The sequence below is a fragment of the Canis lupus genome, chromosome 30 (genome assembly GCF_048164855.1).
Source record: "Canis lupus baileyi chromosome 30, mCanLup2.hap1, whole genome shotgun sequence".
Classification (NCBI taxonomy): Eukaryota; Metazoa; Chordata; class Mammalia; order Carnivora; family Canidae; genus Canis; species Canis lupus.
The window spans coordinates 15723467-15731027 of NC_132867.1; the positions used below are offsets into that span (position 1 = coordinate 15723467).

Sequence of the window (7561 nt, forward strand, 5' to 3'; positions counted from 1 at the left end):
GATGGAAGGAAGACTGGCATTCTCTAACTTCCAGGATACTAAACATAGAGAGCACATAGACATATTGACAGGTTAGTAATGTACTTTACACAACGCTCATCAACTTCATGGAACTTTTTCCTCCAGAAGACATAAACAGTAGATATTTTGGGTTTAACATTTGTAGCTGATAGATCAATAATGGATTAGAAAGATAATTTAATTCTATTTATTAAGAACAGAGTAGAGACACCAGAAAAAAACCCACATTTATATAGTCAATCAATGACAAAGGAGGCAAGAATATACAATAAGGAAAAGATAGTCTTTTCAGTCAGTGGTGCTGGGAAAACTGGACAGCTAAATGTAAAATAATGAAACTGGATTACTTTCTAACACCATACACAAAAATACACTCAAAGTGGATTAAAGACCTAAATGTGAGATGTGTAACCTTAAAAATCCTAGAGGATAACACAAGCAGTAATTTCTTTGACATTGACCATGGCAACATTTTTTCTAGATATGTCTTCTAAGGCAAAGGAAACAAAAGCAAAAATAAACTATCGGGACTATACCAAAATAAAAAGCTTTTGCACAACAAAAGAAACGATCAAGAAAACAAAAGGACAACCTACAGAGGGTGCCTGGCTGGCTCAGGTGGTAGAGCATATGCTCTTGATCTCAGGGTTGTGAGTTTGAACTACATTGGGCATGGAGCCTATTTACAAAAAAGAAGAGAAAGAAAAGAAAAGAAAAGAAAAAAAAGAAAAGAAAAGAAAAGAAAAGAAAAGAAAAGAAAAGAAAAGAAGAAAGAGAGAGAGAAAGAAGAAAGAAAGAAAGAAAGAAAGAAAGAGAAGAAAGAAAGAAAGAAAGAAGAAAGAAAGAGAAAAAAGAAAGAAAGAAAAGAAAGAAAGAAAGAAAGAAAGAAAGAAAGAAAGAAAGAAAGAAAGAAGAAAGACCTACTAAATGGGAGAAGATATTTTCAAATTATGCATCTGATAAAGGGTTAAGATTCAAAATATATAAAGAACTCATACAACTTAATAGCAAAACAAAGCAAAACAATCCAATTACAAAATGGGTGGAGGACCTGAACAGACATTTTTCCAAAGAAGGCATACATATGGCCAATAGACACATGAAAAGATGTTCAACATCACTCATTATCCTAGAAATGCAAATCAAAACCACAATGAGATATCACCTCATACCTGTCAGCACGATTAAAATTAAAAACACGAGAAACAGCAAGTGTTGGTGAGAATGTGGGAAAAGGAAATCCTTGTGCACTGTTGCAGGGAATGCAAACTGGTACAGTCACTGTAGAAAACAGTATGGAGGGTCCTCAAAAAATTAAAAATAGAACTACCATATGACCCAATAACTGCATCCTGTTGCATATTTACCCAAGGAAAACAAAAACACTATCTCAAAAAGATATATGTACCCCTATGTTTATTGCAGCATTATTTATAATAGCCCAAACAAGAAAGTAACCTGAGTGTCCAGTAGATGAATGGATAAAGAAAATGTGGCATACACACACACACGATGGAATATTACACAACCATTAAAAAGGATGAAATCATACCATGTGAGACAACATAGATAGACCTAAAGGGTATTATGCAAAGTGTAATAAGTCGGACTGAGAAAGACATATATCGTATGATTCCACTTATAAATGGAATCTTTAAAAAATAAACAATCCAACACAAAGCAGAATCAGAGCTATAAATACAGAGAACAAATCGATGGTTCCCAAAGAGGGGGAGTTTGGCAAAATAGGTGAAGGGGAGAGGGAGATATAGGCCTCCAGTTATGGAATGAGTAAGTTATGGAAATAAAAAGCAGAGTATAAGAAATAGAGTCAATAATATCATAACAGTGATGTATTGGAACAGATGGGAGCAATACTTGTAGTGAACATAGCATAATGTGTAAACTTGTCATATCACTCATTTGTACACCTGAACCTAATGTAATATTGTGGGTCAACTATACTCAAATTTAAAAAAAGGGAGGGTGGATCTTTTAAGAGTATATCTGAAAAGGCAATTATTTTGATACCTTGAAGTAACATTTGATGCTCCTATAAAAAAATTAAAATTAAATGACAATATATATCATATCTTCTTTATCTATTCATCTGTCAATGGACACAAAAGCTGCTTTCATAATTTGTCTATTGTAAATAATGTTGCAATAAACATAGGGGTGCATGCATCCCTTTGAATTAATGATTTTGTATGTTGGAGGGTAAATACCCAGTAGCATGATTAATGGATCATAAAGCAGTTCTATTTTTAACTTCTTATTTAAAGATTTTATTTATTTGAGAGAGAGAATGAGAGAAGGGGAGGAACAGAGGGAGAAGGACAAACAGACTCTATGCTGAGCATGGAGCCAGATGCAGGGTTTAATCCCATGACCCTGAGACCATGAGCTGAGCTGAAACAACAAGTCCAGACTTAATGGCCTGAGCCATCCAGGTGCCTCTATTTTTAACTATCTGTGAAGTCTTCATACTGAGTAATGTACAGAATTGGTGAGTCACTATTAATTGTACATTATTTCTGTAAACCTGAAACTAATATAATGCTCTATGTTAACTATACTAGAATTAAAATTTTTAAAAAAACTTAAAAAATGGAATGACAATAACAAAATCGGGACCATTTCAACCATTAATGTCAAAAGTACTGAATTGAGAATTAGGAAGCCAAAAATAAGATTTCCTACTTTATACTCATTGTTCTTGAAGTGAGTTGGAAAAAAAGAGCACAAACAGAAAATATTGACATATTTTAAAAAGTCCTATGTGTCTGAAGGAGAAAAAGTAGGCCTCAGAATCATTTGCAGGCTCTGCATTAAAAGATCAAATAAAAAGTGAGAGATCTAAAATGACCTGGCCAAGTTGTGTCCATAGGATGCCCAAGGAACCAGATGGTATGAAGTATTAAGTCAAACAACTACAAATTCAATAAAAAATCAATCTGGTATAAGCTTATTTGTGGGCTTTTTCATCTCCTTTCACTATCATTCTACCAACACACAGATCTGAAATTCCATGCACTTGAGAAATAAAAGATTTAATATGTATAAAACAGGACTGACTACCATGTACTATGTTCTCAATAAGTACTCAATACTTTGCTAAAATAGTATTATTAATAATTATTTTTGTTACTGGATTTGGAAAAAAATTTTAAAAATATTTTATTTAAATCCAATTTGCCAACATATAGTATAACACCCAGTGCTCATTCCATCAAGTGCCCTCCTTAGTGCCCATCACCCAGTTACCCCATCCCCCCACCCTCCTCTCCTCTGCAACCTTTTGTTTGTTTCCCAGAATTAGAAGTGTCTCATGGTTTGTCTTCCTCTCTAATTTTTCCCCACTCAGTTTCCTTCCTTTCCCTTATAGTTCTTTTCACTATTTCTTTTTTTTTCTTTTCACTATTTCTTATATTCCATATATGAGTGAAACCATATGATGATTGTCTTTTTCCGACTTATTTCACTCAGCATAATAAAGCACATCACATCAAAGCTCCAGCTCCATCCACATCAAAGCAAAGATATACATATACATATATATATATATATATATATATATATATATATAAAGATTTAATTATTTATTCATGAGAAACACACAGAGAGAGAGAGAGAGAGGCAGAGACACAGGCAGAGGGAGAAGCAGGCTCCACTCAGGGAGCCTGATGTGGGACTTGATCCCGGGACTCCAGGATCATGCCCTGGGCTGAAGGCAGGCGCTAAACTGCTGAGCCACCCAGGGATCCCCTATCTTCTTTATCCATTCATCTGCTGAAGGACATTATGGCTCTTTCTGCAGTTTGGCTATTGTGGACATTGCTGCTATGAACGTTGGGGTGCAGGTGTCCCAGCATTTCACTATATCTGTATCTTTGGTGTAAATCCTCAGTAGTGCAGTTGCTGGGCCGTAGGGTAGCTCTATTTCTAACTTCTTGTGGACCCTCCACACTGTTTTCCAGAGTGTCTGTACCAATTTTCATTCCCACCAACAATGCAAGAGGTTTCCCTTTCTCCACATCTTTGCCTTAATTTTAGGCATTCTCACTGATGTGAGGTGGTATCTCATTATAGTTTTGATTTGTATTTCCCTGATGGCAAGCAATGTGGAGCATTTTTTGTGTGTGTGCTTGTTGGACATGTGTAAGTCTTCTTTGGAGAAATGTCTGTTCATGTCTTCTGCCCATTTCATGACTGGATTGTTTGCTTCTTGGGTGTCGAGTTTGATAAGTTCTTTCTAGCTCTGGATACTAACCTTTTATCTGATATGTTGTTTGCAAATATCTTCTCCCATTCTGTAGGTTGTCTTTTAGTTTTGTTGATTGTTTCCTTTGCTGTGCAGAGCTTTTTATCTTGATGATGGAAAAAAATTGATTGCATTCATGAAGGCTCCTTCAATGCCATCTTATTTTAATTATGGCTTCACATTACCTTAAATAAAATTCTACCCCCTACTCAGTATCCTTGTGAGGGGTTCTAGCATCAGAATACACTAACCCCAAGAAAATCCAAAGCACACATGATGATGGTGATTTCTACCACACTTCTGGTGTGAAGAAGAAATAGAACTTCTGTAATCTGGTCAATGTTCAGTTCCCCAATGTGTATTCTTTGGCTTCTGTTGGTGACACTCTCTGCTAATTTGCTTCTATTTATACCATCTTCATCAAATATAGGACTAGCAGAGAGTTGGAGCTGGGAAGGGGTGATGGAAGAAACAAATGTATGAAACCTTTCACAATGGCTTCACATTACCAGTACTGGTAAGATGTTTGTTATCAGACTAAAAAAAAAAAAAAAAAAAAAGCAGAAATATTCATGTACCAATTGGAAGATCCGAAGCCTCGTCCAAACTTTACAACTATCTGAGTGACCCTGGGACAAGTTACTTAACTTCTATGACTACAACAATATGTTCAAATTAGAAAATCTTCCAAATCCCTTTTAGTTCAAAATTCTATGATTCACTGGCCCTGAATTTTCCAGGATACTCAAGAAGCACCTATAAAGAAAGAGCAAGGAGCTCTTTCTCCTCTCTCATCATACTCTCATTTCTAACATGTGCTACTGCTCTCTAATTTTTTTAATGGAAACCTCTGGCAAAGCCAATGATTCATCCATTACTCACCATGAACAAAAAAGGCCATATTTGTTTTCCGACCTCTAGAAATATTTGAATAAACATGTTGTATGTTGAGAAGAATGCTGAACCTGGAAGATCTGGGTCCAACCTCTGATTCTACCACTTACCAGCAGTTAAAACAATATCAGTAAAAACAATATCAAATCTACAGGATTGACAGTTATCCTGGAGATTCATGTCTTTGATTTCATTTACTTTACAGAAGACTAAACACATCCTGTAAGACTAAAGATACATACTGCTGGAATTATGATGGAAACTTAGGGTTTTTTTTCTCAGTACTTTGAAACCAATGGGCAAGGAAAAAAATTAGCAACAAAAATGTTCTTCAAATAAAATCCAACGTGCAACTTCAATATATGATCAGAGTGATGCCAGGGCCTAAAGGACTTCCACTGGACTTCTTCCTTCCCACCCTCAGAGCAGTAACAAGTCAGTCCTAGAACTTCCAAGCCCCTCCTCAAAGTGGTCATCACCTGGGAGCACAGCAGCAGTGCAGGATCTCATGCCCCACACCAGGCTACCTGAATAGAATCTACCATGTGAGGAGATCCCCAGGTGGTATATGTGCATAATATACTTGAGAAGCACTGACCTAGAATACAATTTAAAAACCACTGAGTTACCCCATGCTGCTCCCCCTAATTAACATCTCTGATTTAACTTTCTTATTGCCTATATCATAGTACTGTTGAGAACATGAGTGTGAACTCATTTTGCAAACAAAAGGTACTCTTATTTGTTCCAAGTTTCTGGAAGTTTCTGCTACCTTTCTTCTTTGTTCCAGTTAAAATCTGCTTAAAATTCCCATGGGAAAAATAATTTTGCTATGTGGAAACATAGCAAAAGTATCCCTGTGTCTCAACAGATATTCCATAGGAAAAATGTTTGATTTGATAATATAATTTTTTTTTGATAATATAATTTTTATACAATAATCCCATGTGTGCTCTTTCTCCAACTGCTTCTAATGTAAGTCACTTTCATTGATTGAAATATTTTATTGTATACTGTTTTCATTGTATACTGGGTGAGCTGTATTTGGTAAGTTAATAAGTACTTTATCCAGCTATCAAACTTAAATCCTTTTAAATCCTCTTAAACCCATGTAGCACATCCTACTTCAAATATTTGAAGTTAGTGAAGTAAAATCCACTTTAGAATTGAATATAGCCAAACAAAATATAGAATAAAAAGTGTTAATAACTAATAAACACTCAAGTAAATATACTGAATGAAAGAAATTTGAAGAAATAGAGTACAAACAGGTTCAACATTTCCCTCTCCTATCCCTTTCTACTTTAATCACTTGTTTTTATCTGAAAATTCACTTGAAAGAGGCAACTCTTTAAAGGTTGATTTTTCCAAGTGATAATGTGATACGTAGCAATATATTTATTTTGACAAGTTTCCAAAAAGCTCAAAACATGCAGTTAACCTGAGGTTGTCATGAAGAGATTTGACACATTATGCTTTTCTTGAATGTGTCCTGTCTAGTTATTTAGGAAGAAAACTAATTTCTATAACTGAGCTATGAAATGGTTAGAATATCTCTTGATTTTTTTTCTTAATTATAAGAGACATCATTAGAATACTTAGAAACAAAGAGTATTAGAATGTGGATAAGTTTTTCTCTTTTTTTTCTTTCTCTTCCAATATAAACTCTACAGATAGATGCATCTACTGGGAGGAAAAGGAAGAAAGGAAAACTGATTCACAGGCACCTGGGTGGCTCAGTCAATTAAGCATCAGCCTTTGCCTCAGGTCATGATCTCAGGGCCCTGGGATGGAGCCAGGAGCCCAGCACCTGGCTCTCTGCTCAGTGGGGAGCCTGCTTTTCCCTCTCCTTCTGCCTGCCCCTCCTCCTGCTTGTGCTTTCTTTCACTCTGTCAAATAAATAAATAAAATCTTTACAAAAACAAAAGAAAGAAAAACTGATTCATATCCATATTGAAATTTTTCTGGTTAATGCAAAATATGTGACATTTCCAATCACCCATATATTACACTGAATCATGTAATTTTAGATTCTTAGAAATTACTCTTACACATACCACACCCACACCTTATTTTTTCTCCAACCTGTTTTAATTTCCTTCCCCTTTTCTTTATATTATTCTATTTTTATTTTTTGCTTTCATATTCTCTTTTTATAGTGCTCTAGAATTTTTTAAAAACAATATTAAAGTAGCATTGAGTTTGTGAATTTAGGATCCTGGAGATGCACAGAGGCAGAGGGTAAATTTATTTAAGTAATATCATATAGAACAAACTTTTTAAAAAACTATATATTTGCTTATATACATACCATACAGAAGATGCAAGGAGTGAGATATTCATTTTTATATTGTTCTTAAAGAGTATACATTTATAAAGCTG

At 35.0% G+C, this 7561-nt stretch overlaps 1 long non-coding RNA gene across 1 annotated transcript in view; it reads left to right on the plus strand.

Moving 5' to 3' along the window:
• The window catches only part of LOC140621476 (uncharacterized), a 160800-nt gene extending 153733 nt beyond the window's left edge, over positions 1–7067 (plus strand). The window contains exon 3 of the long non-coding RNA XR_012021191.1: positions 6853–7067. This is a non-coding gene — a long non-coding RNA (uncharacterized lncRNA). The remainder of the gene's footprint in view (positions 1–6852) is intronic.
• Positions 7068–7561: the final 494 nt, after the last annotated feature.